Below are 26,267 nucleotides of genomic sequence, written 5' to 3'. Positions count from 1 at the left end.
ACACAACATGTAAAAACCTAATAAAGTGGCCACGAGTGTATGTCCTTATTTTCTAATAGGTAAGTCAGTAACTCTGTCAGGGAGTTCATTGCCTGGCTTCCAAATGGAAACCAAGCTTACCAATTTGTTTATTTAATCCTCAACATTACTCTAATTCTTTTACCGACCACAGAATGATGAAGAAAGCCATTCTTTTGTAATAGCAATAGATATACCAATTAGTGATCCAGTGAAAAAGAACTCTTGGTATATTCCAGAATCTTTTCACCATTACATAGAATTACCAACCATAATTGTTGTGTACTTAATATTTCTGTTTTTTTGAGTAATCTTGTGTGTGTACATACGTATATGTTGATTAAGCATTTTTGTTCGATTAAATCATTAATTATGAGTTATATGTGAAAATATGTTAATTGCATACTTCATCAAGCTAGCACATGATACACGTGAACCTTGTTTAAAGTAAACAGGAAGTTAGACTCACTTTTCAGACTTCCATCTCTTCTTTTAAATTATTTTAATGTTTTAAAGTTATAGAGCATAACAATAATGTGGGTAAATAAAAGTTTGTTTTGCCTGACTATAAAAATGTTCTTTAGTTAAATAATGGTTCACAGTCTAACCTCTGGATCTCCAAAAAGAAACTGAAGAGGCAAATATTTAAAATCATAGTTTGCATTAGCTTTAGGCTAGTTTAAATCTGATCCAGATTTAAATTCTGGAAACAGCAAGTTGTTTACAGGAAAATTATAGAAAATGCATAGTATATAGACTACACTTTATTACTTGTACAAAGGTGAAGTTTATAACCACTGTTGTTTTCAACCCTGGAGTGCTTTTATTATATTGAGAGTCTCTTATCTGATTGCTTCTCATGTAATGAAATGACAGTGAAGGTTTCATGATATTTACTTAATGTTCTTTGGATTCTTGCTATCTTGAAGTGGAAAAAGAAGTTCAAAGTAAACTTATTATCAAAGTGCATATACGTCACTATGTACTCAAGAGATTCTGCAGATGCTGGAATTCCAGAGTAGCATTCAGAAAATACTGGAGGATCTCAGCAAGTCAGACGGCATTTATGGAAAGGCATAAACAGTCAACATTTTGGGCTGAAACCCCTCATCGGGGCAATGAGGGTTCTCAGCCTGAAACGTCTACTGTTTATTCCTTTCTGTAGATGCTGCCTGGCCTGCTGAGTTCCTCCAGCATTTTGTGTGTCACCATGTTCTATTTTGAGATTTGTTTTCTGTCAGGCATTTACAGGGAAATATAGAAATTCAATAGTATTTATGAAAAATAATAAATAAAGACTGACAACAAACCAATGTGCAAGACAAATCATGCAAATAATAAAAAAGTAAATAATTACTACTGAATTGTAGAGTCCTTGAAATTGATTCAGTAAGCTTTTTCAAGAGACTGATGGTTGTAGGATAGATGGTTATAATAGTCTTTTGGTTGTAGAGTCAGTTCAGCGTTGAGGTGTATGAAGTTATCCACACTGGTATTTTACATATGGCATTTTATGATCAACCATAAGTGAGGTATATTTATAATAATTATAAATCATTAGAATTGTATTTTAGTGGTATAGGTCAGGGTACTATTAAAGTGCAAAAGTCTTAGGCACATGTATAGCTAGAGTGTCTAAGAATTTTGCACTGCATTTGTCAACGTGGAGTGGACAGCGAGTATATAAATCTAGCAGGAGCAAAGGATGTTGGGAATGGCAAGATTGGAGCGCCACGGGAGAGGTGTGGGACAGGTAGCAGAGAAGGAGTGTCGGGGAGGCGGGGTTGGCACAGGTGCAGATTCACCCAGCTCTGAGACATGAGGCAAGGTCATTTGATTCCAAGCAATTGGTTTATTGATCATTACAGAAAGTCTCACTGGTGCTTCTTGCTCCCTCTCCCCCTTCCCCTTTTCTCAACAAAGATTCCCCTCCCCGCTCCCTTCCATTCTCAGTCCACAGTAGAGACCCACATAAGAATCAGATTTATCATCACTCACATAGGTCATTAATTGTGTTTTTTTTTGCGGCTGCAGTACAGTACAATACATTAAAGTACTACAGTACTGTGCAAAAGTTTTAGACACCCGAGCTGTATATATGTGCTTAAGACTTTTGCATAGTACTGTACTGTAGAATAAGTTGAAGCAATAATACTCATTATTTCTTAATTTGTACAGTAGAAGGTGGCTTAGCAGTGCAGCGGTTAGCTCAATGCTTTATAGTACCAGCGACTTGGGTTCATTTCCTGTTGCTGGCTTTAAGGAGTTTTTACGTTTTCTCTCTGTGACTGCGTGGGTTTCCTCTGGGTCCAAAGACCTACTGGTTGGTAGGTTAATTGATCGCGGTAAGTTGTCCCGTGATTAGGTTAGGGTTAAATTGATGGTTGTTGGTTGGTGTGGGCTGGAAGGGCCTATTCCACACATTATCTCATTGGATAAATAAATAAATAAAACTACAATTATTTCCAACTACAGATTAAAATCTTTGGCTATTTAAAAGGTCTAAAGCTTATCTGGTTTTGTTGCATTGATGCAAATTGTAATTCCATGTGAATGGCCCAGTACAAAGGCTTCTATTCATCAATGGAATGTACAGAAACACAAAGCATAACTAACTTTTAATTGAGTAATTTTGATACATTTCCTGTGTACATGCACATTGGCAATCTGTGCCTGTTTGAGAAATGACCTTGTCGTAGAGGAAACTTATGGCTGTCATTTATTTCTTTGTAAAGGAAACAAGAAAAGTACCGAAAGGAGGGAAATGGGAATAATGGTAGAGGGAAACTGTAAGGTTATGTAATTTTTTTGGTAATTATACAAATGTTTGAGTGAAATTTTATGTAATGGGTTTGGAGGTGCTATGAGTTGGTAGCATTCCTGAAAAGTAATGTAAATCAAACAATATCAGTAATGATATCTCTTACTTTCTTCCTATATGATAAAACATTCCCAGGACTCTGGTGGGTTGTATGTAGACCACTGTATATGCAACGATGCAGATGGCAGGAATCTGAAATAATAACAAAGTGCTGTCAAAAAATCAACTGATCAGGTAGCATCCATGGGCAGAGAATCAAATCAATAACATTTCATCAGAACTGCAGTTGTTCTGATTCTGTTTGTTTTACATTGGGGTATTTGGGCCCAGCAAGTTCCTCACATCACCATCTCAAAGGCCTGGTTCAGTCAGGAATGTGGAAGGTACTCTATCCTCCGATATCAGCACCATAGCAGAATTTTAACTGGTCCATCAACTTATATAATATAGCTACAAGTCTGTGTGTGATTTGACAATGACTTACCTTGTATCATCTAAGGCCTCTTCAAAAGCTACAAAAACAAAGTCAAAGTAAATTTATTATCAATGTCATCAATGAAATTTCTTTTCTTGCGGCCATTCACTGGAAAATAAAGAAATACAAAAGAGCTTTTGAAAACTTTATATAAATAAGGACTGACAAACAACCAATGTGAAAAAGTGGACAAATTGTGCAATATAAAAATTAATGCTGACAACATGAGTTGTAAAGTCCTTGGACGTGGTCCTGAAGGTTGTGGAGTCAGTTCGGCATTGACGTGAGTGAAGTTATCCTTACTGGTTCAGGAACCTAATAGTTGTAGGGTAGTAACTGTTCCTGAACCTGGTGATGTGGGATGTTATGCTCCAGTACCTCCTTCCTGATGGTAGCAGCAAGAAGAGAGCATGGCCTGGATGGTGGGTGTCCTTGATGATGGACGCTGCTCTCTCATGACTCTGCTCCTTGTAAATATGTTCAGTTGAGTCCAGCGGTCAATGGTATATTCTCCACTTGCCTTGATCCATGTAACTTGAATAAGCTTCAAGCAGAAACCAACATAGTGTAGGACAAAGCAGCCTACTGGCTCACACTGTATCTGTCTTCTTAAAACATGCACTCTTTTCATCACAGCACAGCAGTTTCCCACCTACAAGATATGCTCCAGCAACTCTTTATGGCTTCTTTGATGTCACTTTGCAAACCAGTGACTTATACCACTAGGCAATGGAAAACCACCATTGCTCTGTTCCTCTGCAAATTCACAACATGCCTTTATTGACATTCCATAAAAATCCTCAAACTCCCCACCCGATAACATTTTCTGGTGTGCAGATATGGATGGGAAATAAATGCTAGCCCTTCCAATAATATTGACGAGTACGAAATAAAGACAATTAAATAATACAACTTTTGAGCTCGCTTTATTTATTAGAACACTTACCATGTGTATAAATCTTTATGAATAATATTTAATTTCTAGCATAGGACAAGGTTCCTTAAGATTGTCATAGCCAAGGGGAGTAGTCAGGATATGCTCCCAATGGCGTGTGTCTCAAATAGCCTCTGGTAACTAAGTCCAGTTCCTGGCATTCACGTGTGGCTTAGCTACTAAGCCCAGCAGAACCATTTTTACTGACAGAAGAAAGGACAAAGGTGGGTTAGTGGTGGGTTAGTCACTTCAGCTATATGGGGCTCACCAGCTGTAGGAGAAAGAAAACTCTTAGTTCAAACTCCTGCTGCCTTGCGGCTATACTGACTCGTGGGGAAGGCTTTGGGAGTAAACTTTCAGAAAAACCCGGAGCTGGAGCCCCTAAGGCAGCCCTACATTGAGTTCAATGCTGACTGGCAGCTCCTGTGATGAAGCTGGTGCCAAACTGTATTGGTCTCTGCCGTTCCTTTGGCTTCATCATCTGGGCAGAGAGGGGCAGCCTGCTGCATGAGCAACAGCTTGCTCTCTATATCATACTGCCCTGGCTTACAGAGACAGCTAGGACGCAACAAACCCTGCTGAAAGGAGGGACTGCCTTATAGAACACCTAGATGATATATGCTACAATGCCATTATCATCTTGAGTAACACTTAGGGATTCGGAAGAGTTTTGATTGACAATATTTTGAATGGTATTTAGGCTGCGTAGTCAACACAGTGGATTTAGCGTTTTTGTGCCAATAGATTTTTCCATAAAATTTTGGGTACTAAACTTGGCTCCATCGTGTCTACCTTTCAATCTGCCAAAAGGGTAGAATTTGTCTTGGAGGAAGACAAGTTTGTAACTTATGTAGTACAAGATTTTAAAATAGTTATATTCTCTGAGGTAATCAAAATTTGCATGTCTAAACATATACTGTAAGTATGTGCTGACTGGGCATGTTCGGAATGGGCTGATTACAATGCAACCTGGTCTTTGGTTCACTCAGTAAATTACTGTAGTTTATTTTGACTTTAGAGTATAATGTAAAATTAACCCTATTTACTCAGTTGCGCACATTACACCATCTCATTTTCCTTTCTTTTGAAGTCAATAGAAACAAAAATCAAGAATGTTGTGTAATATGTGACTGAATTTGTAACCGTTCTCTTACAGAGCTCCCAGCAAGAAAAAATGTCTACACTCACTATTGGTCCTTAATTGTAATTCCTGCTGGTAGGTTGACAGAGGGAGCTTTTAAATGTAGACTAGGTAATAGTGTGATTTGTAGTTTGCTGAAGCATGTTCAAGCAGATATTGCTGGGATGATTTTAACAAATCAACTAGCAGGATAATAATAAGATCAAACTAATTGTCTTACAGTGATGTCCAATATTGCTTCTAATCAGCTTCAATATAAAGTAAAGTTGTGAGGGTTAGTTTGAAGTAAACCAATGATTTTTTTTTGAAGTTAGTATTTGTTGTAATGTGAGTATTATTAAAAGTAAGTTAATACTAATCGGGGAGCTGTCTGTAGCAAGAGGCGGGATCCGGGGTTGGCGGGGTCTTTACTTCCGCTCTTTTTACTCCCAGTATGCATTGTATATAGTTCCTCCACTCATGCCGCACGAGGTACCTGGAAGCCTCTGTATTGTAAATATTATTTGCCGTCCCAGATAAAGATGCTCTTTTGGCCATCAACTTGTCGAGTGGTTTTTTTAGTAAAGTAGAAGTTACCACATATTTATGGTGACGAGGTAAACTGGTTTTGTGGACGGGCCGGCCCCGTTTTCGATCAGGAGTTGTGAGCGGGCGAGGAGCCTTATGCTCGGTGTGTTTGACAAGCAAATCGAGGAGTGGCCGGAGTACGAGGAAAGGTTGGCCCACTTTTTCCTGTGCTAATGGAATTACTGAGGAGGCTAAGAAGCGCTCTATTCTCCTGAGTGCGTGTGGGGCAAAGACGTACAAGCTGATACGGAACTTAGCTATGCTGCAGAAACCGGGAGAAATTCCATACGACAAACCGCTCAAGCTCGTGGGGAACCACCACAATCCAAAGCCTTCGGTAATAGTTCAACGGTTCAAGTTTGACAGCCATGTCCGGAAGCCAGGTCAGAGTGTGGATGATTTTGTGGCTGAGCTTCAGCAGCTATCGGAGCATTGCGATTTCGGAGCTGTGTTGGATGACATGCTCCGCGATAGATTGGTGTGTGGCATTAATACTGACGCTGTACAACGCTGCTTGTTGGGGGAAACCCCACTGTTGACTTTCAAGACAGCCCTAGGGATTACTCAAGGCATGGAGTTGGCTGCTGCTAATGCCAAGGATATACAGAAAGGATATGGGGGGTGGGGGGGGGGGGAGGGTCGCAGTCGACAGCAGTGCTCCAAGTCAGGAGGGAGACTGGTAGACAGGAAAAGCGGGTGGAATGTTTTCGGTGTGGAGGAACGCATTATGCAAATGTTTGTAAATACAAAGATACTGTCTGCCATGCTTATAGCAAGAAGGGACATTTAGTTAACAAGTGCAGGAGCATAAGGGGTGAGGTTAAGCCTGGGAAGGGGAAAGCTCCACAGTCTCAGGCAGCCACACACCACCTAGGAGAAGCAGACAGAGAGGCAGCGTGTGCCTACAACATGTTTGGGGTGGAAACGGATGAGGGACCACCTGAACCACATTATGCCACAGTCACTGTCAAGGGAAAGGACATTAAGTTCGAGATTGATTCAGGGACTACTGCATCGGTCATTAGTGAAGAGACCTACAGGAGGACATGGGGATCCAACCTGCCTCCCATCAGACCATCTAATCTCCAACTCAGGACCTATATGGGGCAGCCCATACCTCACTTAGGGGTGTTATATGTGGATATTTCGCACGGGGGCCAGAAGGCTGAAGCCAGGTTGGTGATAGCTAAGGGCAGTGGGCCCAATCCTTTGGGCCGTGATTGGCTTTGCAAAATCCGGCTCAGCTGGCATGAAATTAAGTATGCACACACGATGGAGGACATTCTGCAGCTGTATAGTGATGTTTTCAGGGACGAGCTGGGCGCACCGAAGGGCGTGACCGTGAAACTCCATGTCGACCCTGAGGCCACACCATGTTTTTTAAGCCCAGTTCGGTGCTCTATGCCATGAAAGGCAAAGTCGAGGCGGAGCTGGAATGATTACAGGGGCTGGGCATCATTGAGCCCGTCCAATGTTCGAGGTGGGCGGCTCCCATTGTTCCAGTTTTGAAGGCGGATAAAACGGTGAGGATATGTGGGGATGACAAGCTTACGGTGAATCAGGTCTCTAAGCTGGAGGAGTACCCATTGCTAGGGGTGGATGACCTGTTTCCGACCCTGCAAGGGGGTAAGCTGTTCACAAAGCTGGACATGAGTCACGCCTACCAACAGCTGCTGCTCAACAAGGATTCAGAGGAGTACGTCACCATCAATACGCACAAGGGATTATTCAAATACAATCGCCTGGTGTTTGGAGTGACATTTAGCCCCGCCATTTTCCAAAGGACAATGGACTCTTTGCTGCAGGGGATTCCACATGTAGCAGTGTATCTTGATGATATTTTGATCACGGGAGCCACGGAGGGGGAGCATCTGGCTAATTTAGAACAGGTGCTGAAGAGACTCTCAGATGCAGGGCTGCGGTTGAAACGCGGAAAACATGTGTTCCTGCCTGGCTCCGAGTGTGACCGACCTGGGACACAAGATTACAGCTGAGGGGCTTTGCCCAGTGGAGGACAAAGTGAGAGCTATCAAGGAGGCCCCAAGCCCCAAGAGCATCACTGAACTCAGATCATTTTTGGGCATGGTGAATTATTATGTTTCTTCCGGACCTCTCAAAGGTTTTGGCCCCACTGTATAAGCTGCTTCACAATGACACTAAGAGCGAGAGGAAGATTTCAAGAAAATGAAAGAATTCCTCCACTCAGCGAAGCTGCTCGTTCACTATGACCCAGATAAGGAGATCACCCTTTCATGTGACACTTCACCCTGTGGAGTCGGCAGTTCTCTCACATGTAATGGAGGACCGTTCAGAGAAGCCTATTGGTTTTGCTTCACGTACCCTGATGGCTGCTGAGAAGGGATATTCACAGCTAGACAAAGAAGGTCTTGCCATTGTTTTTGCGGTCAAACATTTTCATCAGTACCTCTATGGATGTGCGTTCACAATTTATATGGACCATAAACCACAGATGAGCCTTTTTAGGGAGACCAGATGCATCCCACCGCTAGCCTCAGCCAGGATATAGCGTTGGGCTCTCACCTTGTCAGCCTACTGGTATATTATCACGTACAGAGCGGGTGAGGATTATGCAAACGCCGATGTGCTGAGTCGACTACCTTTACCTGAGATGCCTGTTACTACATATGTGCCTCCAGAGATGGTGTTTTCATTGGAGAGGCTGTCAGAGACACCTGTAAAGATGACCCAGATCAAACAATGGACAGAGAGGGACCCAGTCCTGTCTCAAGTCAAGACTTTTCGTTTACAAGGTTGACCCAGAGTTGAGGAAGGAGAGGAACTGAGGCCTTATGCCAAATGCAAGACTGAAGTGAGTCTGCAGGATGGCTGCATTTTCTGGGGGACGAGGGTCATTGTGCCTCCCCCTGGCCGTTCACAGATTGTGGAGGAAATTCATGAGACTCACCCAGGGGTGTCTCGAAAGAAAAGCCTTGCAAGATCCTACGTCTGGTGGTCAAGAATGGCTCAGGATCTGGAGAACAAGGTAAAATCATGCACGCAATATCAGACCAATCAGAACATGCCACCACCAGCTCCTTTGCACCCATGGGAGTGGCCAGACCACCCCTGGTCTGGGCTACATTTGGACTCTGCTGGCCCCTTTATGGGACAGATGTTTCTCGTAATGGTGGATGCTCATTCCAAATGGATCGAAGCTCACATCATGAGCAACATCACAGCCCCTCAACCATAGACAAACTCAGGCAAGTGTTTGCAGTCCACGGGTTGCCTGACACTCTGGTCACTGATAATGGCCTGACGTTCACCAGTGAGCTGTTCGGTGAGTTCATGTGGCAGAATGGCATTCGTCACATTCGGACGGCCCCTTTCCACCCACCCTCAAATGGTTTGGCTGAGCAGGCTGTTCAGACAGTGAAGGAAGGCCTGAAGCAGATGACAGGGGACTCTCTTAGTACCTGGCTTTCACATTTCCTGTTTAAATACTGCCTCACTCCATAGACTACGACTGCAAGCACTCCAGCAGAGGTGCTGATGGGGCGTAGGCCCAAGCCAAGATTGGACCTGCTGTGCCCGGACATGAAGGCAAAAGTGGAGAGAAAGCAGGAAAAGCAGAAGGAGGGACATGATCAAAATGCGCGAGACAGACAGTTAGAACCGGATGACAATGTCTATGTGAGAAACAATCAGCAATGGCTACCTGGTATTATTCTTAAGCAGAGTGGTCCAGTCTCCTATGTTGTTAAGCTGACTGATGGGCGTGTTTTCCGCAGACATCAGGACCATATGCGCCTGCGTCATGATTCCGGCTCAGAGGTAGACAGTTCCATGGAGTTTCCAATGGTGAGACAGACTACTGGGGAAGCATGTCCACCAGTGAGTTTGCTAGAGGGAGACACACTGGCAGAGGGGGCGGAGTCCCCTGAAGAGGATGGACGTTCTCACACGGACACACAGGCCCCTCGTGTCACCAACACCAGATCCACCCAAAACACCCTCACCAGCAGTGCCTGCTGGGTCACCGGGGGTAGTATGTAGATCGCAGCGCCCTCGCAAACCTCCTGACAGACTGAGTCTTTGATTGGATATCTTAGTATCTCTCCTTTCAGTTAGTTCTGACGAAGGGTCTCAGCCCGAAACGTCGACAGTGCTTCTCCTTATAGATGCTGCCTGGCCTGCTGTGTTCACCAGCATTTTGTGTGTGTTGCTTGAATTTCCAGCATCTGCAGATTTCCTCGTGTTTGCTCTTTGATTGGATAGTTTCTTTTGTTGTTAGATTGAATGTTGAATTTGCCATTTTTTTTTAAATAGGTGTTTTGTATTGGTAACCTGTTGCGAATGATACGACTGTTTTTATTTCCCGGTTCTTCTATGTTTGGGGAATGTTGGATTTTAAAGGGGGAAGAAGTGTTGTTGTAACGTGAGTATTATTAAAAGTAAGTTAATACTAATCGGGGAGCTGTCTGTAGCAAGAGGCGGGATCCGGGGTTGGTGGGGTCTTTACTTCCGCTCTTTTAACTCCCGGTATGTATTGTATATCGTTCCTCCGCCCATGCCGCACGATTTACCTGGAAGCCTCTGTATTGTCAATATCATTTGCCGTCCCAGACAAAGATGCTCTTTTGGCCAGCAAGTTGTTGAATGGTCTTTTTGTAAAGTAGAAGTTACCACAGTATTATTTACCATTCTTAGATTCTCGGAGCTTGAAGTTGCAACCTCGTAGATCAAAGTCACACGTAGGCATCAGGTCACTGCAGTGGACTCAGTCAAATGTTTTGATGCTTTGCAGTTGGACCCAATCCCCATAAGATCTTGGAAACAATGGGAGCATGTCAGGAACATAATTCTGGGACTCTTCAGGTTCCACTCTATGAATTTCTTGATACAAAATGCTGATGGAGTGTGGTGAACTACATATACCTGTCTGGACACGCTCCCCCTGCTGACTGCTCCTGTGGCTCCTCCCACTGACCCCGGTATAAAGGCGATTGGGGACACCACCCCGGCCTCAGTCTCCAGGGTGCAGTGTGATGCTCAATTGCTCCTTGTTCTTTCTTCCAGTCAATAAAAGCCAATATCTCGCCTCACATCTCCCAGAGTTATTGATGGTGCATCAATTTTATTGGCTGGAAGTTTTCAAACATGGAAAGCATTTTACGTCCGGAAAAATTGGACATTGATCCTCAAGACTCAGAAGCAGTTCTTGCCTTTGAACTCTGGCTTCCAATCATACTTGGAACAGATTCCAGTGACTGAGCCTGCTATTATGCACAGAATCCTCCTTTTGAGGGTCACCCCGAAAGTTTACTCCCTTATCAGAGACCTGCCGACCTACCAAGGAGCACTGGATGCCCTTAAAAGACAGTACCTGCGGCCGGTGAACACCGCCTATGCAAGACATCGCTTAGCGACACAGTGGCAGCGACCCGACGAGTCGAGCGGGCAGTTTCTCCGAGCCCTACAGACACTCGTGTGAACTTGCAACTGCAAAGGACTGATGGTGGAACAACTTTCGGAGCTGCTGGAAAGAGATGCATTCGTTACGGGGATCAGGACAGTGTACGTGCGCCAGCGGCTGCTGGAAAATGCCGATCTTACCTTATGCTCGGCAATCGAGACGGTCGACACGCTGGAGGCTGCTCTGCACAATGCTGACGCTGTCCAGCCGCACGATCCCCTGCCGGTTCTGTGGTTGCTGCAGACCTCGCTGCCCGCTGCTGCTACCACCACTGCTGCCAGTAGCGAGTCCACGAACTCCCCGAAACCGACCACAGCTGCTGCCAGTCGCACGTCCGCACAGTGTTACTTCTGTGGACTCAAAAAGCACCCCCGAAAACGGTGTCCGGCCCGAGAAGCGACTTGCTCCAGCTGCGGAAAGAAGGGCCATTTCGCCAAGGTCTGTAAGTCTAAACCACGAGTGGGGTCGGGTAGTGCCGCGTTTGAGGCATGGGGGCAGCCATCTTGGTCCCCTCCATCTTGCCTCCCCGCCGCGTGCAAGGCATGAAGGCGGCCACCTTAGTCATCGCCGTCTTGCCTGCCCAGCGCGTGCGAGGCATGGGGGCGGCCATCTTTGTTGGCGCCGCCTCGCCCTGCCCCCGACCCACCGGTGCTTACCGGGCACCAAGATGGCGGTTCAACTCTGGCCTCCATAACCCTCGACCAAAGCGCCCCACACCAGCTTGCAAGGTCAATGATGGACATCCTGGTGGAGAGGCACAGGACTAGCTGCCTGTTTGACATGGGCAGCACTGAGAGTTTTATTGACCCGGACACAGTGCAACGCTGCGGACTCGTGACACGGCCGGTAAGCCAGAGGGTCACCATGGCTTCTGGGTCGCATTCCACAGACATCCGGGGGGGGGGGGGGTTTGTGTAGCGACATTGGTGGTGCAGGGCACAGAATATCGGGGCTTTGCGCTCTTGGTCATGCCTCAACTGTGCGCGCCTGTGCTATTGGAGCTGGACTTCCAGAGCCACCTCGAAAGTGTGACTATGGCATATGATGGGATCCTCCCACCACTCACTGTCAGGAATCCTCAGTTCTGTGGGACTTCATCATATACCCCGCTACTGACCACACACACACACCAACCCGCACATCCCACCCAGCACCATGCCGACAGCTGCGCTACTGACACCACTTGCAGCCTCTCCACCCTCAAGATCCCTCCCCCACCGCTGTTTGCCAACCTGACCCCTGACTGTAAACCTGTGGCAACTAAAAGCAGGAGGTACAGCGCGGGGGACCGGGCCTTCATTCAGTCGGAGGTGCAGCGGCTGCTCAGGGAGGGGATCATTGAGCCAACCTTGAAGGCCCAGGTGGTTGTTGTTCGGACCGGGTAGAAAAATAGGATGGTCGTGGACGATAGCCAGACCATCAATAGGTTCACGTAGCTTTATGCGTACCCCCTACCCCGCATTGCGGATATGGTCAACCAGATAGCTCAGTACAAGGTGTACTCGACAATAGATCTGAAATCCACTTATCATCAGCTCCCCATCCACCCAGAGGACTGCCCCTACACCGCCTTCGAGGCGGGCGGCAGGCTCTATCACTTCCTGCGTGTCCCATTCGGTGTCACAAATGGTGTTTCGTTCTTTCGGAGGGAAATGGACCGGATGATGGACCAGTGCCAACTGAAGGCCACATTTCCCTATCTGGATAAAATCACCATCTGTGGTCACGACTGGTCAGATCACGACGCCAACCTCCAATGATTTTTCCAAGTGGCCAAAGCCCTGAACCTTACTTATAACAGGGACAAGTGTGTGTTCGGAACCACCCAACTCGCTATCCTTGGGTATGTCGTGGAGAACGGGGTCATTGGCCCTGATCCCGACCGTATGTGCCCCCTGTTAGAACTCCCTCTTCCCACCACCCTCAAAGCCCTCAGACGGTGTCTGGGCTTCTTTTCCTATTACGCCCAATGGGTCCCCCATTACGCCCCCTGGTCAAGTCTACCACATTTCCCCTCTCTGCTGAGACCTGCGCGGCCTTCAGCCGCATTAAAGGGGACATTGCCAAAGCAACGATGCATGCGGTGGATGAGACCATTCCCTTCCAAGTAGAGAGTGACGCCTCTGATTTTGCGCTGGCTGCTACCCTCAATCAGGCAGGCAGGCCAGTAGCATTCTTTTCTTGTACCCTTCAAGGCTCTGAACTTCGGCACTCCGCGGTGGAGAAAGAAGCCCAGGCCATAGTGGAAGCTATTAGGCACTGAAGGCACTATTTCGCCAGCAAAAGGTTCACCTTGCTGACCGACCAGTGCTCAGTTGCGTTCATGTTCAGCAACCAACAGCGGGGCAAAATCAAAAATGATAAAATTTTGCGGTGGAGAATAGAACTCTCCACCTACCACTATGATATCCTGTACCGGCCTGGAAGGCTCAATGAGCCCCCTGATACCCTATCCCAGGGAGCGTGTGCCAGCGCACAGCTCGACCAGCTATACGCCCTCCATGCACATCTTTGCCATCCGGGGGTCACCCGATTTTACCATTTCGTGAAAGCCCGGAACCTGCCGTACTCCCTGGAGGACATCAGGACGATGACCAGGGACTGCCAAGTCTGTGCTGAGTGCAAACCGCACTTCTACCGTCCTGAAACGGTGCAACTTATCAAGGCCACCGGCCCCTTTGAGCGAAGGAGTGTTGACTTTAAGGGCCCCTTTCCCTCCACCGACCGCAATGTCTACTTTCTCAACATTATCGATGAGTACTCGTGGTTCCCCTTTGCCATCCCCTGCCCCGACATCACTGCCACGTCCGTCATAAAAGCCCTGCGCCAGCTCTTCACTCTGTTCGGATACCCCTGCTATATCCACAGTGATAGAGGGTCCTCGTTTATGAGTGACGAGCTGTGCCAGTACCTGCTGGCTAGGGGCATTGCTACTAGTAGGACCATGAGCTATAATCCCCGGGGTAATGGACAGGTGGAGAGGGAGAATGCCACAGTGTGGAAGGCCACACTTTTAGCCCTTAAGTCAAAGGGGTTGTTGGTCTCTCGATGGCAGGAGGTCCTCCCCGAGGTACTCCACTCCATCCGCTCTCTGTTATGTACGTCCACCAATGCCACCCCTCATGAGTGCCTATTCTCTTTTCCCAGGAAGTCTGCCACTGGGTCCACCCTACCAGTTTGGCTGACGTCCCCAGGGCCAGTGCTGCTCTGGAAACATGCACGGAGCAATAAATACTCCCCGATGGTCGAGAGGGTTCACCTACTATGTGTGAACCCCCAGTATGCTTACATGGTCTTACCTGATGGGCAGGAGGACACGGTCTCCGTCCGCGATCTGGTGCCCGCAGGAGCAGCAGACCACTACCCCGAACACTCCACGGTAACTATGAACCCTGTACCCGAGGTGACACCACGTACACCGAGCTCTACACAGACTCCTCACAACACTCCTATACTGGGTGTTTCCATATACCAGACGCCTCGCACACGCATGAGGGATCACTGACACCTAGTGGGCTGACACCTGCAGTTAGGCCGGAACCAGCACAACCACCGTCTCCGGTGCAATCACCACCTGCACCTGTGCAATCACAGCCGGTGCTACGTAGATCGCAGTGACAGATTCGACCACCTGATAGACTTGGATAGACTTGACCTGTAAATATACTTGTAAGAAACTTCACCCCATGGGGACTCTCTTTTAAAACAAAGGGGGGGGGGGGTGAATGTGGTGAACTACATATACCTGTCTGAACATGCCCCCCCCCCCCCCCCCCAGCTGACTGCTCCTGTGGCTCCTCCCACGGACCCCGGTATAAAGGCGATTGGGGACACTGCCCCGGCCTCAGTCTCCAGGATGTAGTATGGTGGTCAATTGCTGCTTCTTCTTTCTTCCAGCCAATAAAAGCCTATATCTCGCGTCATGTCTCTGAGAGTTATTGATGGTGCATCATGGGGTTATAAAATTCCAAAGTCCGAACCACTGCAGACTTGATGCACAGTGTTAATGGCAGTATGGGTGCATGCTCATCACTCACAAGTTCAACCTATCTGCTGACTGAAATTGCATTGTTTAGTGTTCGAGTAGCCTCAGGGTGCTATGGAGATCACAAGTTGCTTCCATCGCTTTTGCCGGGAGTCAATGCCATTCTGATCAGATTTTGTAGGCATTTGCTACTCACTAGTGTTGTGTGCATGTCCAGGCACAATTCACTCCATCTACTACCACCCTCTCTCTTCTGTGGGCCAGTCAATTCTGGATCTCTGTGGCCAAGTTTCCCCGAATCCCATGCCTTCTGACTTTCCGAATGAGCTTACCGTGGGGAACCCATCAAATGCTATATTAAAATTCCTATACACTGCACATACCAGCCTGTCTTCATCAATTTGTCACCTTCTTGCAAACTCAGTTTGCCTTTCACAAGACCATACTGATGATCCCTAATAAGACTATGCTTTTCCAAATGCTGGTAAATCCTGTCACTAAGAATCCTCTCTACTGACTGGGTTATCATACGAGGAACGTTTGATAGCTCTGGGTCTGTACTCGCTGGAATGTAGAAGGATGGGGGCCAGAGGGGATCTCATTGAAACCTTTCAAATATTGAAAGGCCCAAAGAGAGTAGATGTGAAAAGGATGTTTCCCATGGTGTGGAAGTCTAGAACAAGAGGGCACAGCCTCAGGATAGAGGGGTGTCCATTTAAAACAGAGATGCAGAAAAATTCCTTCAGCCAGTTGCTGGTGAATTTGTGGAATTTATTAGCACAAGCAGCTGTGGAGGCCAGGTCTTTGGGTGTATTTAAGGGAGAGCTTGATAGGTTCTTGATTGGACGTTGCATTAAAGGTTATGGGGAGAAGGCTGAGAAAGGAAAGGGATCAGCCATGATTGAATGATAGAGAGACTCGATGGGCCAAATGGCCTAATTCTGCTCCCATGTCTTATGGTAAGACTTACTGGTCTGTCATTCCCAGGATTATCCCTATTACTTTTCTTGAAGAATATTTGCCAGCCTTCAATCTTCTTGCTCCACTCCTGTGACCAGGGAGGACACAAAGATCATTGACAATACCCCAGCAATCTCTTCCCTAACTTCTTGTGGTGACCTGGGAGATATCCTTTCTGGCCTTATCTATTTTACTTTTTCAGAAACTTCAACACTACCACTTTCTTAAACTCAACGTGCTTCAGCACATTAGCCTGTTCTATGCTGACCTCATATTTGTCAAGGTCCTTCTCACTGCCGAACACTGAAGTATTCATTAAGAACCTCCTTCTTCAACTATGTTTCCCCCTTTATCTGTGAGTAGTCCTATCTTCACTCTAGTCTTCTTCCTGTTCTTCATGTGATTGTAGAATGCCCTTGGATTATAGCTAATCCATCTCATCAAAGCCCTCACATGCCCCCTTCTAGCTCTCCTAAGTCCCTTCTTAAGTTCATTCCTGGCTACTTCATTTTACTCAAGAACCTTACCTGCATGCTTCCTTCTTCCTCTTGACTAAATGTTCCTTCTCTCTTGAGTACCATTCCTCAGTGGGACAACCTGTCCCGAATCCCACACAAGTGCTCCCTAAACAATCTCCAAATTTCTGCTGTGTATTTCCCTGAAAATATCTGCTCTCAATTTACATTCCTCAGTTTCTGCAAAATACCATCATAACTAACCACCTCAATTAAATTCTTTCCCATGTTCCTTTGCTTGTCCATGGCTATTTCAAAGGTCAGGGAGTTGTGGTCACTCTCTCTGAAATAGTCACCCATAGAGAGGTCTGTCACCTGACTGGGTTCATTGCCTAGCACTAGATCCAATGTGGCCTCTCCTCTAGTTGGCCTGCCTGCATAATGTGTCAGGAATCCTTCCCAAACACACCTAACAAACTCTGCCACATCTAAACCTTGGGCACTAAGGAGGTCCTAATCAATGTTAGGGAAGTTGAAGTCACCCATGATACCAGCTCTAATTTTGGACCTTCCCAAGATCTGAATACTTACTGTATCTGCTTTTCAGTGTCCTTGTGGCTATTGTGGGCCTCTGGAATACTCCCAACAGAGTGGTCATAACCTTCTTGTGTCTGACCTTCCAATGACACTGAATCAATAGACAATAATATCTTCCCTTTTTCCAGGTGTCCCTGACCTACCCCTGATTAGCATTGCCATAACTAGCATTTCCCCCCCATCCCTTTTGAGATATCTAATCCCTGGAACATTGAGCTGCCAGTCCCATCCGTGCAACAACCAATGAATTCCATGTACCGATCCCTGCTGTAAGTTCAGCATTTTCATATATGCTGATTTACTCATTGGAGACAGAGCCTATTTACACAATAAGATCATTTCACCAATGATTCTCTGATGAATTTTGATTTGAATACTGCTTAAATACAGCACAACACTGTTACATTAATGTAATCCTGCTAGCAGTTTACAAAGTGCCATGTATATTTTGATACTTTATTATCTAGAAACTGAATTGGCTATATTTCATCATTTTATTTTGATAATGAGGTCAAAAGTTGTTAGTTCCGTAACTCTCCTGTAAATCTAGGTAATAACCCCACAGTTCACAGGATATACACTATAGGACCACATGATGGATTGTTGAACTTCAGTGAGTCATGATGGGATGTGACTGGTGGAGCCCTTCCATATTTCCAAGGGGCATATAAAATTCACGAAACAGAGCTCATTCTGCTTTCATGGGTTTTGAGTAATGTCCTATCCCTTTATATCCAGGCATCAGATATAAACCTAGTTCAGAGTAACAGACAAAGGGGCAAACAGGCTGGCAAAAAATTAGCCCGCTGAAGGCTCTCGGCCCGAAACATCGACTGTACTCTTTTCCATAGTGGCTGCCTGGCCTGCTGAGTTCCTCCAGCAGTTTTGTGTGTGTTTCCAGCATCTGCAGATGTTCATTGTTTATGATTGTAAAAAAATAAGCCAGTACTTTAAGGGGAATAACAGGGGCAGTGTGAATTGCAAATTTTCAGAAGTCACTGTCTGACATCTTTGTGCCACTGTTTATTTCCCTTTAAAAAATTCGCTTAACCCTTTTGGTTACTTATATGGCACACACGAATTGCCCTGTGTTTCAATTTATTTATTTACTTAATTATTTATTGTTATAGGTTTCTTTTTGTATTTGCACAGTTTGTCAGTCTTTGCTTGTGTGTAGCTTTTTCATTCTTTCCATTTTACCTCTTTGCTCTACCGTGAATGCCTGCAAGAAAATAAATCTCAGGGTGGTATTTAATGACACAGGCACTTTGATAATAACATTTACCTTTAAGAAAGCGGATGCCCCACTTTAGGCAAAGAAGAGGGAAGTCCAACATTTCTGGGCATTAAATAAAGTGTAAGGCGTAAGGCCAGTGCTTTGAGTTAGCTTTTTAAACTCCCGAACATGCGTGCGGATAGGTCGTTGAAATTTAAACAACTCCAGAGCCCTCCCGACCCGCCCACTTCCAGCATCGGATCGGATCGGATCGGAGACGGGACGGGGAATGGGTGGGCGGGCGGTTCGCTCTCAGGACACCGAGGTAAAATCCCGGAGTCAGTGCGCGTCCACTTTTTTTTTCACGGACTTCTTGTTCTTTCACTGTTTCTGCTGGGTATCTCGGGACTCGGGAATTAAAAGGAGGCGCGCAGGTTCGGATCCATGATGTAAGTGCGTTTACAGCACAGTTTGAGAAGCGAAACAGCAAAGGGCGAATTCCGGCTTGCCTGCCAGTGACCGAGGTACCCCCTCCCTCCCTCATATTCATGATCACCGATCCCTCTCTATTCCTACCAGACTATCCCTGCTCCTTGCTACTGTCCCGAACTTCCACAGTCGCCTTCCCTGTCCACAGTGCTCCCAGCTCCCCCGTACACACACAGCTCCGCAACCCTGGATACTTCCTCCCGCTCCTCATTGTTGCAACAGGCCACGATTCCTTCCTCAAACGATCCATCTCCGTCAGCCCGCATTGCCCCAGTCCCCAATCTCCCCCCACCAACTCCAACCCTTTCCAGAAGCTGCCCGCTCCCGATTCCTTGCTCCACGTCGTCTCTTTCCTCCGGCCGCTGAGCGCCGGCTTGCCGCCTTCCCCTACCCCTCCTGTCAATAACTTGTCAATCAGGCAACCAGTCCGGTTGTGCAAGCGTGCAAAATCCGTCCTGTAGATCCGAGATCCGTACTGTTGGCTTCCTCACCGTAACCGTGCGAACACACCATTTGCTTTTGGAGTCGACCCATTTTTTTTTGATCAGGGAAAGAAAGTTGCTCGTAAATGCAGAATCTTCAATGATAAGTGTCACTCATCCTGTTTCTGTGTGGATATTCCTGAGAATTTGAAGAATTTTGTACCAGAACGTTACTAGTTGAACTTTTAACCAGTGAATTCAAGGATGGCGACACAAGTTTTAATTTCATATTTCAAAAATGTACAGCACTGCGTTTATGCTTATACATAGGCAGTAATAAAACGAGTATGATACATTCATTAATTTATTTTTAAAAACCATATTAATATGAAGCCTTAGCCTAGAGTGAAGCTGCATTTTTCAATGCCAATACGTCCCTTTTTACATAAATGACATAACAGATAATTTTACTTCCTAATTTCTTGTAACAAAACATGATTCTGAGCATTGTCTTTGACAATAGGAAGCAGGATTCATTAATGTTCTGATTAGCTGAGGTATTTCTTTTCTTGATAAAGAGAAAATGTCGTGGAGTGCTGTTTGTGTGATCTGAAGCATCACATTGAGAACATCCAATGTGATTGTGTTCTTTTAACAGTAGTTTTTGTGAAGGGCATTTGACATGGTCCTTAAGGTCTTCATTTTGACTATATTCAACAAACTGGTCTGAAGGTCATACTTATTTAAAAAAACACAAAAAAATGGCTTATACTGCAGCTGTAAGATCAATTATCAAAGAGGAAAAGGAAATCTACTAAAATTAGGATTGAGTAAATGGCATTGTTATAACTGCATTAACTGCTCAAGCTCTTGGATTTCAGACTATATCTATCTGACCAAGTGCAGATCACTAATTTGCAGTGTATGCGCTCATATTGGCAGAACCTAGTTGGCATCAGTATCAATTCTGTACCTACGAAAGTGGCCACTGAGTATTCTGCTGCTGTTGCCCATCCACTTCAAAGTTTGACATGTTTGCATTCAGAGATGCTGTTCTGCACGCCACTGTTGTAACACATGGTTATTTGAGTTACTGTCACCTTCCTGTCAGTTTGAACCAGTCTGGTCATCCTCTGACCTCTCGCATTAACAAGGGCATTTTGTCCACAAAACTGCCGATCATTGGATAGTTTTCGTTTTTTTGCACCATTCTCAAAAAAACTAGAGAATGTTTTGCATGAAAATCTCAAGAAGTCAGCAGTCTCTGAGATACTCAAACCTCTCCATCTGGCACCAACAATTGTTTCATGGTCAAGGTCACTTAAATCACATTTCTTCCCCATTCTGATATTTGGTCTAAACACCTATTGAATCACATCTGCATGCTTTTATGCGTTGGGTTGTTGGCATGTGATTGGGTGATTAGGTATTTACATTAACAAGCAGGTGTACAGGTTTGCCTGATTAAGTGGCCTCTCAGTAAAGATGTGAAAGGAAACTCTTTGAAGAACTATCAGAAGGTGTTGACTAGGGTAATGCAGTTTGAACTCTACATTTGTGGCTATAACTCAGATAACTCTAAGTTCATACTGAACCTTGTTTGTACAGGAAGTTGAGAACTAAGCAATGGGTATGGAAATGACACCAAAGGGGTAGTAAAGATTAAGGATTTTACTAGAATTCAATCAGTGTGACTGTTAGTTAAGGGCACTTGAGAGATTGTTAATTGGAAAGGAAACAATCAGGAAGACACTTTCTAAGATCATTAAATTTATGGAGGAGTTTGATAGGATGGAAGAGATCACCTAAATTTAGGAGGAAATTGTTGACAGTTTGGAACATATCATGTGAAATAGTTGATACAGATTTGAGAAGTTTTGATGGATGTGTAAAGGAGTGAGGATTAGAACGTAGAAAGTACAGTATATTTCTATAGATATTGTGACGAGCATTCTGACAGGCTGCATTACTGTCTGGTGTGTGGGGGGGGGGGGAGTTTCTGCATAGGACGGAAAGAAGCTACAGGAAATCGTAACATTAGTCAGCTCCATCTTGGGTATTAGCCTCTAGCAACCAAGGCATCTTCAAGAAGTAGCGCCTTAAAAAGGCTGTGTCCATCATTAACGATCCTCATCACCCAGGGCCTGCCCTCTTCTCACTGTTACAGACAGACATACTTTATTGATCCCGAGGGAAATTGGGTTTCGTTACAGTCGCACCAACCAAGAATAGTGTAGAAATATAGCAATATAAAACCATAAATAATTAAATAATAATAAGTAAATTATTCCAAGTGGAAATAAGTCCAGGACCAGCCTATTGGCTCAGGGTGTCTGACACTCCAAGGGAGGAGTTGTAAAGTTTGATGGCCACAGGCAGGAATGACTTCCTATGACGCTCAGTGTTGCATCTCGGTGGAATGAGTCTCTGGCTGAACGTACTCCTGTGCTTAACCAGTACATTATGGAGTGGATGGGAGACATTGTCCAAGATGGCATGCAACGGACAGCATCCTCTTTTCAGATGTTATAGTTGAACTTGCCTCTACCATTTCTGCTGGCAGCTTGTTTCACCCTTTGAGTAAAAGAAATTCCCCATGATTCTCCTTAAATATTCACCTTTCACCCTAAACCTCTGACCTCTAGTTCTAGTCCCACCCAACCTGAGGAGAACAAAGTGACGTGACATTTATTGTTTTGTGACAGCAGTACAGCACAAAGTAATAAAATTGCTATAACTTATAAATTTTATAAATAATGTAAACAAAGAAATGGCAAGATCGTGTTTCTGGGTTCATGGACCTATCTGGCTTATTGGTTGTTTGCTAAAGATCCTATAGAGCAGGGGTGCCCGACTGTTTTTTTTATATTGCATGGACCAATACCATTAAGTAAGGGGTCTGTAGACCCTAGGTTGGGAATCCCTGGTACAGAGGAATTTCATCTTTTGCTGTTCATGGTGTCGACTGTGATGTAAGTGCATTGAGCTCCACTTCTAAGATTTGATTCTACAAATTATGGAAGTAGAATTCAGTGTGGACACGTTACTCCATAAGCAAGCATCTGGGCCTCTAACTCTGAAATTCAATGGAAATTTTATTGCTTTTCTGCAGCAACTATTGACAAAAATCATGAGCAACACCAGCCTCCCCATTTAAAATTACTTGGTAAAGCCAATGCACTAGTTGTACCAACTGTCCGGAGAAATCGGCTGCCAACATATGTCCCACAGGCATAACCACACTCTCCAGATGGAAGAACTGTGAGACACATCTAATGCCAAGGGGAAAATATCTCATCACTAACTCAAATTAGAGGTATGGTTTTAACCTCCCCTTGAGCAGAACCACTCAGGCTGTGAGCACTATACCAGTCTGCTCCACAAGTAGGAGAACCCAAAAGGCAACATGGTTTCAAACCATCGTGCACCCCATTTTAAGATCTCATGTAGGAAAAATCTCATTTCTCCATTTAGCATCTTCGGAGTTCATTGACTGGATGAGGCTGTCCATGGGACATGAGAATAAATCGAGTAACTTCGGCAGAAAGCAGCCAAAATCAACACACGTAGCCATGCATTCTTTCCTTATTTGTCAATGAGTTATGGGTGGTGGGTGGAAGGGAGGGGAGGAGCTTGTTTTGGTGTTGTTTTCTTGCTGTTCTGTTGTTATTATTTGTGTGTTCTGCGAACATGGTGTACCAATGGATTCACTTTCAAGGACTCTACTACTCATGTTCTCAGTATTATTTATTTGCTATTTTTATTTGCACTGTTTGTCCACTTTTACATATTGGTTGTTTGTCATTCTTTGTGCGTAGGTTTTCAATGATTTTGTTGGCCTATTGTGAATGCCTGCAAGAAAATGAATCTCAAGATAGTATATAGTGACGTGTACGTAACTTTGATAATAAATTTACTTTGAACTTTGGTGAGCATGCTATGTTGGTGCAGGAATAATGTGGTGACGTGTGTGCCTTCCCCAGCACATTGTTTATTATATGTCAAACAATATTTCATTTATGACTAATACATACAGATGACTGGAGTTTAGAAAAATGATGGGGGGATCTCATTGAAACCTATCAAATATTGAAAGGCTGGAGTTGATGTGCAGAGGATGTTTCCCATCATGGAGGAGTCTTAAGACCAGAGCGCACAGCCTCAGAATAGAAGGGCATCCCTTTACAGCAAAAATGGGCCAACTAGCCTAATTCTGCTCTTAATTACTCATGGTCTTACTAGTCCCAGAATTCGAGCATGGGGCCACCAAACTCATTGTGAGATGGAGAAAGGGGTGAGGGGGAGCAGTTGTTGCTGGAGCATTGTAAGACTTATTACATGGATCGGGTCCACATATCACATTTGGGACAGTAGAGAATACAATGTGTGATCCTGCTCAAAGGTAAATAGATTCTCAAAGGTCAGAATCTCAGAATTCTTAGAATATGAAAGAAAGGATATAATGTTGAGGTTTTATCAAGCACTGGTGAGGCCTCACTTGGAGTATTGTGAGCAGTTTTGGGCCCCTTATCCCAAAACATTAGAGAGGGTTCAAAGGTTCATGAAAATTATCCTGAGATTAAAAGTAGTGCTTGATGGCTCTGGCCTTCCACCCAGTGGGATTCGGAAGAATGAGAGGTGACCTCATTGAAACCTATTAAACGTTGAAAGGCCTCAATAGGCTGGATGTGAAGGGGCTATTTCCTATGGTGGGGGAGTCTAAAATGAGAGGATACTGCCTCATACTAGAGGAATGTCCTTTTAGAATGGAGATAAGGAAGAATTTCCTCAGCCAGGCAGTGGTGAATCTGTGGAATTCGTTGCCACTGGCAGCTTTGGAGGCCAAGTCATTGGGTATATGTAAGGCAGAGATTGAGAGATTCTTGATCAATCAGGGCATAAAGCGATACAGGGAGAAGGTGGGAGATTGTGGCTGAGAGGCAAAATGGATCAGTCTTGATAAAATGGTGGAGCAGACTCAATGGGCCAAATGGCCTAATTCTGCTCTTATATCTTATGGTCTAATTATAAATTAGGCTACATTCAAGTAGCATTCATGTCTGACCTGGTAATTTTAGCGACAGGAAGCATTTTCACTCTATTAGTGCACAACTAATGAAATATTTGGCATTAATTTATTCCAAGCATGTGATCAGCTGTAATATTCTAGTATTTTGTGTTGGTTATATTCCAGGCCTTCAGCATTCAGGCAAATTTGGAATAAAGCCATGTCAAGATGGCTGTTTGAGGGCCCAATGATACACCTTTTCCTCACAGAAAAAATCCATACAAATGCCTCTGCAAGCAAACAGAGGAAAGAAAACTATAATGGTAGTGTGGCCACCTTGCTCATCAGGGCAAGTATCTAATTAGCCAATCGTCTGGCAACAACTCATGCAGACATGGTCAAGGAACCAAACATCAGAATGGGAAAGGAATGTGATCCAAGTGATTTTGAGCATGGAGACATTGTTGATGCCAGACACTGGGTTTTGAATATCTCAGAAACTACTGATCTCCTGAGATTTTTAGGCACAACAGTCTTTAGAGTTGACAGAGAGTGATGCAGACATCTTAAAAAAATAACATCCAGTGAGTGGCATTTCCATGTGCAAAAATGCCTTGTGATTGAGAGAGGTCACAGGAGAACAGCCAGACTGGTTCAAGCTGACAGGAAGGTGACAGTAACTCCGATAACCACATGTTGCAACAGTGGTGTGCAGAGGAGCATCTCTGAATGGACAAGTCGGTCATTGAAGCGGATAGGGTACAGTGGCAGAAGACCACAGGCATACAGTCAGTGGCTGCTTGATTAGGTACGGGAGGTACCTAATAAAGTTGCCACTGAGTGGAGATTCCAGCTCTTTAGCATTCATGGGAATTTGGAATGAAGCAACTTGTCAGGATAGGTATTTAAGGGCCCAATAACACACTTCAACCTCACAGCAACCTCATGCAAACACCTCTGCAATTAAGCAGAAAAAAATGTAACTATTACTAAGTAGTATGATAATATATGCAAGTAAGATTGGCAACTAAATATTCCTGGATTTCGTTGCTTCAGGTGTGATAGAATTGGAGGAACAAGAGGAAGAAGTGTTGCATTGCTTGTCAGAGAAAATATTATAGCAGTGCTTTGGCAGGATAGATTAGAGGACTTGTCTAGGGAGGCTGCTTGGGTGGAATTGAAGAATGGGAAAGGTGTAGTAACACTTATAGGGGTGTATTATAGACTACCCAATGGGGAGCGAGAATTGGAGGAGCAAATTTGTAAGGAGATAGCAGATATTTGTAGTAAGCACAAAGTTGTGATTGTGGGAGATTTTAATTGTCCACACATAGACTGGGAAGCCCATTCTGTAAAAGGGCTGGATGGTTTGGAGTTTGTAAAATGTGTGCAGGATAATTTTTTGCAGCAATACAAAGAGGTACCAAATAGAGAAGGGACAGTGTTGGATCTCCTGTTAGGGAATGAGATAGGTCAGGTGACAGAGGTATGTGTTGGGGAGCACTTCGGGTCCAGTGATCACAATGCCATTAGTTTCAATATAATTATGGAGAAGGATGGGTCTGGACCCAGGGTTGAGATTTTTGATTGATGAAAGGCTAAACTTTGAGGAGATGCAAAAGTATTTAGAAGGAGTGGATTGGGACAATTTGTTTTGTGGGAAGGATGTAATAGAGAAATGGAGGTCATTTAAAGGTGAAATTTTGAGGGTACTGAATCTTTATGTTCCTGTTAGGTTGAAA

The 26,267-nt window shown here is 44.8% G+C and overlaps 1 protein-coding gene and 1 long non-coding RNA gene across 5 annotated transcripts in view; one reads left to right on the top strand and one right to left on the bottom strand.

Moving 5' to 3' along the window:
- Nucleotides 1-26,267, bottom strand: part of LOC132395260 (uncharacterized) — a 46,548-nt gene that overhangs the window by 16,514 nt on the left and 3,767 nt on the right. Inside the window, exon 2 of the long non-coding RNA XR_009512555.1 lies at nt 2,946-3,031. This is a non-coding gene — a long non-coding RNA (uncharacterized LOC132395260). The remainder of the gene's footprint in view (nt 1-2,945; nt 3,032-26,267) is intronic.
- The window catches only part of LOC132395248 (coiled-coil domain-containing protein 102A-like), a 464,661-nt gene continuing 457,256 nt past the window's right edge, over nt 18,863-26,267 (top strand). For 3 of the 4 annotated variants that reach the window (XR_009512553.1, XM_059971586.1, XM_059971575.1), the window contains exon 1: nt 18,863-19,055. The gene's annotated coding sequence lies outside the window, so the exon portion shown is untranslated. The remainder of the gene's footprint in view (nt 19,056-26,267) is intronic. The other variant, XM_059971567.1, reaches the window with a different exon arrangement.

Source organism: Hypanus sabinus, chromosome 1 (genome assembly GCF_030144855.1).
Source record: "Hypanus sabinus isolate sHypSab1 chromosome 1, sHypSab1.hap1, whole genome shotgun sequence".
Lineage (NCBI taxonomy): Eukaryota > Metazoa > Chordata > Chondrichthyes > Myliobatiformes > Dasyatidae > Hypanus > Hypanus sabinus.
The sequence above is the reverse complement of the archived record's forward strand: the minus strand, read 5'-3'. Positions and strand labels throughout refer to the sequence as shown.